Source organism: Gadus chalcogrammus, chromosome 6 (genome assembly GCF_026213295.1).
Source record: "Gadus chalcogrammus isolate NIFS_2021 chromosome 6, NIFS_Gcha_1.0, whole genome shotgun sequence".
NCBI lineage: Eukaryota > Metazoa > Chordata > Actinopteri > Gadiformes > Gadidae > Gadus > Gadus chalcogrammus.
The window spans coordinates 22,903,604-22,913,824 of NC_079417.1; the positions used below are offsets into that span (position 1 = coordinate 22,903,604).

Genomic DNA, 10,221 nt, shown 5'->3' on the forward strand with positions numbered 1-10,221 from the left:
TGTCTCGTTATGCTCAGCAGCTGTGCCGAGCGCATGCCCCCTTGGCAATTTATGTATGCTGCTGTCGCCTTGTTGTCCGTGCGAATCATTACATGTTGATTCGTCAACAATGGGGCAAAGTGTTGGACCACTTTCAACACAGTGAGGAGCTCCAATGCGTTTATATGCATGGTCACGGGGGGGCCAAACGCCGCCCACTACGTGAAACTGGCATGTTCCTCCCCAGCCCGACAGAGAAACATCCTTGAACACGAGATGTGTGACGTTGCTTTGCCCAACGGCACCCCTCTCGCGAGGGTTCGGGGATCGCCACAGTGGGTCAAATCGGGGCCCACTGAATGGTCACTTTGCGCTGCCGTTGGCACACCGGGTCGATGCGCAGGCGAGAAAACCATCTCTGCAGCCGCCTCATGTGAAGCAGCCCCAGCGGCACCACTGTGTGAGCGGCTGACATCATTCCCAGCAGCCTCATGACAGAGAGGGCTGTCACGACGCTGCCCGGGGAACAGCGGTGGAGGAGAGACCACAGCGTCTCCATCCTCTGCTGTGAGAGCCGTGCTCTCATTAAAGCTGAATCCAGAGGAGTCCTCCTCGCAGCCCATGGGGAGCTCTGCCCGAAAGGGCTGGGTGTGTGTGTCATTAGCAGAGGCATGCCCTGCTTGCTCAGCTTGTGACAAGAGTGTAGCCTTCTCTCTCCTGAGCGTTGGGACGCGAGGAGGAATAACACTGTGACTGGGCAGCAGACTGCTGACACTGTGAACGAGCTGCGTGTCATTCGTAGACAGAGAGCTCGTTTTAGCGGCCGTCTCGCCATGTGTCATGCCAGGCATGACGTGGTGAGCGGAAAGTAATGTAGGGCTGGCTCGATCAATAATACAAGGTTTGTTGACGGCGTGCCTGTGTGTGTGGGGGGGGGTGTGTGTGAAACAGTTATGGCCGGGATGGTAGGCTCCGGCGTTAACTGTGTGGGGAGAAAACAGCCGTCTTTAGTAAAGAAGTGTTTTTCGCTGTCACACGCTTCTCCCTCGCCCCGTAATAGCCGGCGCTCGTGGGGCGGGACATCGCCCCATGAGCCCGCTGCCCGAGGCCTTTGCTGGCCACTCGCCGCAGCCTGCGATGGAGGCGGGCGGGGCCGGTAAGCCGGGCGAGGCTGCCTTTGTAAAGGTAATGAGGGTCTGGCTCGATCAATAATACAAGGTTTATTGACGGCCTGCCTATATGTGGTGGGAGATGCGTGTGAAACAGTTATGGCCGAGCCGATAGGCTCCGGCGTTAACTGAGTGGGAAGAAAACAGCCGTCTTCAGTAAAGAGGTGTTTCCCGCTGTCGCAAGCTCCTCCCTTGCCCCGTAATAGTCGGCGCTCATGGGGCGGGACATCGCCCCATGAGCCCGCTGCCCGGGGCTCTTGCTGGCCGCTCGCCTCCGCCTGCGATGGAGGTGAGCGGGGCTGGTAAGCTGGGCGAGGTTGCCTTTGTAAAGGCAATGAAGGGCTGGCTCGATCAATAATACAAGGTTTATTGAAGGCCTGACTATATGTGGTGGGAGATGCGTGTGAAACAGTTATGGTCGGGCCGGTGGGCTCCGGCGTTAACTGTGTGGGGAAAAAACAGCCGTCTTTAGTAAAGAGGTGTTTCTCGCTGTCACATGCTTCTCCCTCGCCCCGTAATTGCCTACGCCGTCGCTTGTGGGGCGGGACATATCCCCATGAGCCCGCTGCCCGGGGCCTTCGCTGGCCGCTCGCCGCAGCTTGTGATGGAGGCGGGCGGGGCTGGTAAGCCTGGGGGCCAGGAGGAGGGGCTGCCGGCGGCGCCGCGACAGTGTCTGCAGGGGGCCTATGGCGGCGACGGGGGCTTGGAGCGGAGCGCTGCCGCCCGGGTGGAGGCGGAGGGCGGGAGACGTGTCTCCGGAATTTCTCTGCCTCCTCGGAAGCGGCCAGCATGTCATCCACCATAGATGACAGACGGGGCCCGAACAGCACGTCCTGGCTGATGGGGCACTCCAGTAACTGCCGCCTCATTGGCTCAGGGATGCCCGGGGTCTGCTGCAGCCACAGGTTCCTCTGTATGAGGTGCTGCCATGCCGCTCTGCGCCGTCTGGGCATAATGCCGACACAGGCAGGGCGGCGAGAGCGCCAAGAAGGCTGGTTCATGCCCAAGGCAGCCCTCGCAAACCTCATGGCCGCCATACGGCAAGATGAATGCCGTGTTACATGTCTTGCAGATGCAGTTCGCCGTTGAGTCCATAATATCTATTTATGTACTTCAGTATGCTACAGGATCGTCCTGAAGAAAATGGAAGCAGAACCTCCGCCGGCGCCCGCCTATATCTGCAAAATGCGGACGTCTTTGAGGCCCGCGGAAGTAATTGAGGCCAACGCAGTTGGTGGGCGGGGATTACAAATTTTTCAGTGCTACGGCTCACGCCTAGGGTTAACCCAATAGCGATAGCCTTAAAAGGCGAAGCCTATACGACAGAACCGACAAGAAACACTTGCGTCCTATGTCGTATAGGCTATATTTTTTTATAACTGTAAAGCAGAGTGGAGCAGCAGAAGAGTGCTGGGCCAATAACGAAGTGGTCGATGGATCTAAACCATCCTCTGCTAGCCGGATTACCTAAGAACGGATCAATCAATGCAATGAATTGCAATTAAATCCTTAGTCTAGCCTCAATAGATAGCATGAAGTGTTCTACTGACAATATTAGAGATTAATAGCGAGCATTTTAAAACAAATATCCGTTACGAAGATGATTGAGCGTGGGATTGGTAGCGAGACTGCGGTGGATTGAAAAATAAAGAACGACTATACCTACCTTATTCTTTTGTATTTCAGTCCTTGCTAGTGCTTGGTTGGTCGTTCATTTCTTTGCTCTAATCTCATGTTGTAAATACACGTGTGCCCCAGTGGCCTAATGGATAAAGCACTTCCCTCCTAAGCCTGGATTTGTGGGTTCGAGACACGTCTGGGGTGATTTGTAGCAGAGTGGCGCAGCGGAAGCGTGCTGGGCCCATAACACAGAGGTCGATGGATCGAAACCATCCCCTGCTATATTCATATGTTTTCAATGTGTCAGTCTTAAAATGAATAGCATTTAAAATCTGAATCAAGAATCCTGTGCTGCAGTACGTGTGGACTACCCGACACATATTGCCCACATCAGAAGCCGTGATGGCAATTTAAAGATGTTTACCACAAAAAATAACAATGCGCAAAGAGCCAGGGTTTAGATGTTGACTCTATATATTTTAAAAATTAAGCAGAGTTGCGCAGTGGAAGCGTGCTGGGCCTATAACCCAGAGGTCGATGGATCGAAACCATCCTCTGCTATATTCATATGTTTTCAATGTGTCAGTCTTAAAATGAATAGCATTTAAAATCTGAATCAAGAATCCTGTGCTGCAGTACGTGTGGACTACCCGACACATATTGCCCACATCAGAAGCCGTGATGGCAATTTAAAGATGTTTCCCACAAAAAATAACAATGCGCAAAGAGCCAGGGTTTAGATGTTGACTCTATATTTTTTAACAAAAAAGCAGAGTGGCGCAGCGGAAGCTTGCTGGGCCCATAACCCAGAGGTCGATGGATCGAACCCATTCTCTGCTATATTCATATGTTTTCAATGTGTCAGTCTTAAAATGAATAGCATTTAAAATCTGATTCAAGAATCCTGTGCTGCAGTACGTGTGGACTACCCGACACATATTGCCCACATCAGAAGCCGTGATGGCAATTTAAAGATGTTTACCACAAAAAATAACAATGCGCAAAGAGCCAGGGTTTAGATGTTGACTCTATATTTTTTAAAAATTAAGCAGAGTGGCGCAGCGGAAGCGTGCTGGGCCCATAACACAGAGGTCGTTGGATCGAAACCATCCTCTGCTAGTAGGAATACCTAAAATTGCATCAATCAAAGAAATGAATTGCAATTAAATATTTAGTCTAGCCTCAATAGATGGCATGAAGTGTTCTACTCACGATATTAGTGATACATAGCGATAATTTTAAAACAAATATCCGTTACGATGATGATTCAGCGTGGGATTGGTAGCGAGACTGGGGTGGATTGAAAAATAAAGAACGAGAATACCTATACCTTATTCTCATGTATTTCAGACCTTGCTAGTGCTTGGTTGGTCGTTCATTTCTTTGTTCTAGTCTCATGTTGTAAACATACGTGTGCCCCAGTGGCCTAATGGATAAGGCACTGGCCTCCTAAGCCAGGGATTGTGGGTTCGAGTCCCGTCTGGGGTGATTTGAAGCAGAGTGGCGCAGCGGAAGCGTGCTGGGCCCATAACCCAGAGGTCGATGGATCGTAACCATCCTCTGCTATGTTCATATGTTTTCAATGTGTCAGTCTTTAAATGAATAGCATTTAAAATCTGAATCAAGAATCCTGTGCTGAAGTACGTGTGGACTCCCCGACACATATTGCCCACATCAGAAGTCGTGATGGCAATTTAAAGATGTTTACCACAAAAAATAACAATGCGCAAAGAGCCAGGGTTTAAATGTTGACTCTATATTTTTTAAAAATAAAGCAGAGTGGCGCAGCGGAAGCGTGCTGGGCCCATAACCTAGAGGTCGTTGGATCGAAACCATCCTCTGCTAGTAGGAATACCTAAAATTGCATCAATCAAAGAAATGAATTGCAATTAAATATTTAGTCTAGCCTCAATAGATGGCATGAAGTGTTCTACTCACAATATTAGTGATACATAGCGCTAATTTTAAAACAAATATCCGTTACGATGATGATTGAGCGTGGGATTGGTAGCGAGACTGGGGTGGATTGAAAAATAAAGAACGAGAATACCTATACCTTATTCTCATGTATTTCAGACCTTGCTAGTGCTTGGTTGGTCGTTCATTTCTTTTTTCTAGTCTCATGTTGTGAACTCATGTGTGCCCCAGTGGCCTAATGGATAAGGCACTGGCCTCCTAAGCCAGGGATTGTGGGTTAGAGTCCCGTCTGGGGTGATTTGAAGGAGAGTGGTGCAGCGGAAGCGTGTTGGGCCCATAACCCAGAGGTCGATGGATCGAAACCATCCTCTGCTATATTCATATGTTTTCAATGTGTCAGTCTTAAAATGAATAGCATTTAAAATCTGAATCAAGAATCCTGTGCTGCAGTACGTGTGGACTACCCGACACATATTGCCCACATCAGAAGCCGTGATGGCAATTTAAAGATGTTTACCACAAAAAATAACAATGCGCAAAGAGCCAGGGTTTAGATGTTGACTCTATATTTTTTAAAAATTAAGCAGAGTGGCGCAGCGGAAGCGTGCTGGGCCCATAACCCAGAGGTCGATGGATCGAAAACATCCTCTGCTAGTAGAAATACCTAAAATTGCATCAATCAAAGAAATGAATTGCAATTACATAATTAGTCTAGCCTCAATAGATAGCATGAAGTGTTCTACTCACAATATTAGTGATACATAGCGATCATTTTAAAACAAATATCCGTTACGATGATGATTGAGCGTGGGATTGGTAGCGAGACTGGGGTGGATTGAAAAATAAAGAACGAGAATACCTATACCTTATTCTCATGTATTTCAGACCTTGCTAGTGCTTGGTTGGTCGTTCATTTCTTTTTTCTAGTCTCATGTTGTGAACTTATGTGCGCCCCATTGGCCTAATGGATAAGGCATTGGCCTCCTAAGCCAGGGATTGTGGGTTCGAGTCCTGTCTGGGATGATTTGAAGCAGAGTGGAAGCATGCTGGGGCCATAACCCAGAGGTCGATGGATCGAAACTATCCTCTGCTATATTCATATGTTTTCAATGTGTCAGTCTTAAAATGAATAGCATTTAAAATCTGAATCAAGAATCCTGTGCTGCAGTACGTGTGGACTACCCGACACATATTGCCCACATCAGAAGCCGTGATGGCAATTTAAAGATGTTTACCACAAAAAATAACAATGCGCAAAGAGCCAGGGTTTAGATGTTGACTCTATATTTTTTATAAATTAAGCAGAGTGGCGCAGCGGAAGCGTGCTGGGCCCATAACCCAGAGGTCGATGGATCAAAACCATCCTCTGCTATATTCATATGTTTTCAATGTGTCAGTCTTAAAATGAATAGCATTTAAAATCTGAATCAAGAATCCTGTGCTGCAGTACGTATGGACTACCCGACACATATTGCCCACATCAGAAGCCGTGATGGCAATTTAAAGATGTTTACCACAAAAAATAACAATGCGCAAAGAGCCAGGGTTTAGATGTTGACTCTAAATTTTTTAAAAATTAAGCAGAGTGGCGCAGCGGAAGCGTGCTGGGCCCATAACCCAGAGGTCGATGGATCGAAACCATCCTCTGATATTTTCATATGTTTTCAATGTGTCAGTCTTACAATGAATAGCATTTAAAATCTGAATCAAGAATCCTGTGCTGCAGTACGTGTGGACTACCCGACACATATTGCCCACATCAGAAGCCGTGATGGCAATTTAAAGATGTTTACCACAAAAAATAACAATGCGCAAAGAGCCAGGGTTTAGATGTTGACTCTATATTTTTTAAACATTAAGCAGAGTGGCGCAGCAGAAGCGTGCTGGGCCCATAACCCAGAGGTCGATGGACCGAAACCATCCTCTGCTATATTCATATGTTTTCAATGTGTCAGTCTTAAAATGAATAGCATTTAAAATCTGAATCAAGAATCCTGTGCTGCAGCACGTGTGGACTACCCGACACATATTGCCCACATCTGGGCCCTGTACCACGAAGCTCGCTTAGAGGGTTAGCGAGGTATGTTGAGCTCCAAGCCTGGGTTAGTTGTACCACGAAAGTCGATCTCTTTTAGCGTCGCTGTATCACCATGGTGACTTATGCTCGCAACCAAACCTGGTCGGGAGCAGTTTTTCGGCTTAGTCTAGCCGGAGATCGGCTACTTAAATCGGCGTGCGCAGCTTCCTAGCCCCTCCTCTGACAATGGCGTCACCATTTGTGGGTGTTCCCGTGGACCCCGGCGCACTTCTCCGGAGACAAGGGTTTTACGGGACAGAACCGATCCCTTGGCATTGTCTGACGATATTCAGATTTCAGACTTTATTGTCATTGTGCAAACAACGAAATTGGGGTTCTTCATGAGAGATACAGATTCTCATCAGAGGGTGTTCGTCATTTGATCGTCCTTTTGGACCTTATGTAGACAATGATTACTGTTGCGCATTGTACATCAGTGACAGAGTGCTAGAGTGGAGGTAGCGCGTCAGTCTTGAATTATTGCGCCGGGGGTTCGACTCCCAAGTGACGCGAATTTGTGTGAAGCTTAAAAAGTCCTAATTCTCATGCATATGGAAAACTTATTCACTAAAGCTTATGGAATTATATTTTTGTGCTTATTTCGAACTTGAACCCATATTTTCAAGGCCGTGCTGGCACCACATCTATGGGGGTAAAATGCATGATGATAGACCGGCGAATTTGAACCCCGGTCGCTGGCGTTCGGGTCATATACTAATCCACTACGCTACAGCCGCTACCCCTCAGCGGTCGAAAACATGCGATACATTTCTTAAATAGGGTGTATTTAAAGTGAATTCCCTAAATGATAGAATAAGGCAGGATGGACGTTGCTTATGCATTTTTAAATCATCATCATTCTATTTGGATTAATGGCGAACAATTCTGCATTTGGCATAGTTATTTTACAGACAATATGCAGAATCTTTTCACTTATACGCATATAGACTGCTTGATCTATCGTAAAGGTGAGAAAAATGACGCAAAAAACACCCCTTCCACGTGAACGCGCACTGAACCTAAAGCGGAAAACCTGGTTCAACTAATTGAATCTAAAGTGAGCTTCGTGGTACCAGTTAACTCTGATTGCGAGTTGCGGCTCTGTCGAGCCAGGTTTTCCCAAGAAAGCCTGGGTATGTTCAGCGAGCTTCGTGGTATAGGGCACAGAAGCCGTGATGGCAATTTAAAGATGTTTACCACAAAAAATAACAATGCGCAAAGAGCCAGGGTTTAGATGTTGACTCTATATTTTTTAAAAATTAAGCAGAGTGGCGCAGCGGAAGCGTGCTGGGCCCATAACCCAGAGGTCGATGGATCGAAACCATCCTCTGCTATATTTGTATGTTTTCAATGTGTCAGTCTTAAAATGAATAGCATTTAAAATCTGAATCAAGAATCCTGTGCTGCAGTACGTATGGACTACCCGAAACATATTGCCCACATCAGAAGCCGTGATGGCAATTTAAAGATGTTTACCACAAAAAATAACAATGCGCAAAGAGCCAGGGTTTAGATGTTGACTCTATATTTTTTAAAAATTAAGCAGAGTGGCGCAGCGGAAGCGTGCTGGGCCCATAACCCAGTGGTCGATGGATCGAAACCATCCTCTGCTATATTCATATGATTTCAATGTGTCAGTCTTAAAATGAATAGCATTTAAAATCTGAATCAAGAATCCTGTGCTGCAGCACGTGTGGACTACCCGACACATATTGCCCACATCAGAAGCCGTGATGGCAATTTAAAGATGTTTACCACAAAAAATAACAATGCGCAAAAAGCCAGGGTTTAGATGTTGACTCTATATTTTTTAAAAATTAAGCAGAGTGGCGAAGCGGAAGCGTGCTGGGCCCATAACCCAGAGGTCGATGGATGGAAACCATCCTCTGCTAGTAGGAATACCTAAAATTGCATCAATCAAAGAAATGAATTGCAATTAAATAATTTGTCTAGCCTCAATAGATGGCATGAAGTGTTCTACTCACAATATTAGTGATACATAGCGATAATTTTAAAACAAATATCCGTTACGATGATGATTGAGCGTGGGATTGGTAGCGAGACTGGGGTGGATTGAAAAATAAAGAACGAGTATACCTATACCTTATTCTTATGTATTCCAGACCTTGCTAGTGCTTGGTTGGTCGTTCATTTCTTTGTTCTAGTCTCATGTTGTGAACTCATGTGTGCCCCATTGGCCTAATGGATAAGGCATTGGCCTCCTAAGCCAGGGATTGTGGGTTTGAGTCCTGTCTGGGGTGATTTGAAGCAGAGTGGAAGCATGCTGGTCCCATAACCCAGAGGTCGATGGATAGAAACTATCCTCTGCTATATTCATATGTTTTCAATGTGTCAGTCTTAAAATGAATAGCATTTAAAATCTGAATCAAGAATCCTGTGCTGCAGTACGTGTGGACTACCCGACACATATTGCCCACATCAGAAGCCGTGATGGCAATTTAAAGATGTTTACCACAAAAAATAACAATGCGCAAAGAGCCAGGGTTTAGATGTTGACTCTATATTTTTTAAAAATTAAGCAGAGTGGCGCAGCGGAAGCGTGCTGGGCCCATAACCCAGATGTCGTTGGATCGAAACCATCCTCTGCTAGTAGGAATACCTAAAATTGCATCAATCAAAGAAATGAATTGCAATTACATAGTTAGTCTAGCCTCAATAGATAGCATGAAGTGTTCTACTCACAATATTAGTGATACATAGCGATCATTTTAAAACAAATATCCGTTACGATGATGATTGAGCGTGGGATTGGTAGCGAGACTGGGGTGGATTGAAAAATAAAGAACGAGTATACCTATACCTTATTCTTATGTATTCCAGACCTTGCTAGTGCTTGGTTGGTCGTTCATTTCTTTGTTCTAGTCTCATGTTGTGAACTCATGTGTGCCCCATTGGCCTAATGGATAAGGCACTGGCCTCCTAAGCCAGGGATTGTGGGTTCGAGTCCCGTCTGGGGTGATGTGAAGCAGAGTGGCGCAGCGGAAGCGTGCTGGGCCCATAACACAGAGGTCGATGGATCGAACCCATCCTCTGCTATATTCATATGTTTTCTATGTGTCAGTCTTAAAATGAATAGCATTTAAAATCTGAATCAAGAATCCTGTGCTGCAGTACGTGTGGACTACCCGACACATATTGCCCACATCAGAAGCCGTGATGGCAATTTAAAGATGTTTACCACAAAAAATAACAATGCGCAAAGAGCCAGGGTTTAGATGTTGACTCTATATTTTTTATAATTTAAGCAGAGTGGCGCAGCGGAAGCGTGCTGGGCCCATAACCCAGAGGTCGATGGATCAAAACCATCCTCTGCTAGTAGGAATACCTAAAATTGCATTAATCAAAGAAATGAATTGCAATTACATATTTAGTCTAGCCTCAATAGATAGCATGAAGTGTTCTACTCACAATATTAGTGATACATAGCGAACATTTTAA

At 46.2% G+C, this 10,221-nt stretch overlaps 4 non-coding genes across 4 annotated transcripts; all 4 read left to right on the forward strand.

Moving 5' to 3' along the window:
- The first annotated feature begins 3,257 nt into the window (after positions 1–3,257).
- On the forward strand, positions 3,258–3,329 carry trnai-uau (transfer RNA isoleucine (anticodon UAU)). The gene has a single exon. It is a non-coding gene; the product is annotated as a tRNA-Ile (tRNA).
- An 854-nt stretch (positions 3,330–4,183) lies between these two features.
- Positions 4,184–4,256, forward strand: trnar-ccu (transfer RNA arginine (anticodon CCU)). The gene has a single exon. It is a non-coding gene; the product is annotated as a tRNA-Arg (tRNA).
- Positions 4,257–4,909: 653 nt separating this feature from the next.
- On the forward strand, positions 4,910–4,982 carry trnar-ccu (transfer RNA arginine (anticodon CCU)). Its single transcript has one exon. It is a non-coding gene; the product is annotated as a tRNA-Arg (tRNA).
- A 4,686-nt stretch (positions 4,983–9,668) lies between these two features.
- On the forward strand, positions 9,669–9,741 carry trnar-ccu (transfer RNA arginine (anticodon CCU)). The gene has a single exon. It is a non-coding gene; the product is annotated as a tRNA-Arg (tRNA).
- Positions 9,742–10,221: the final 480 nt, after the last annotated feature.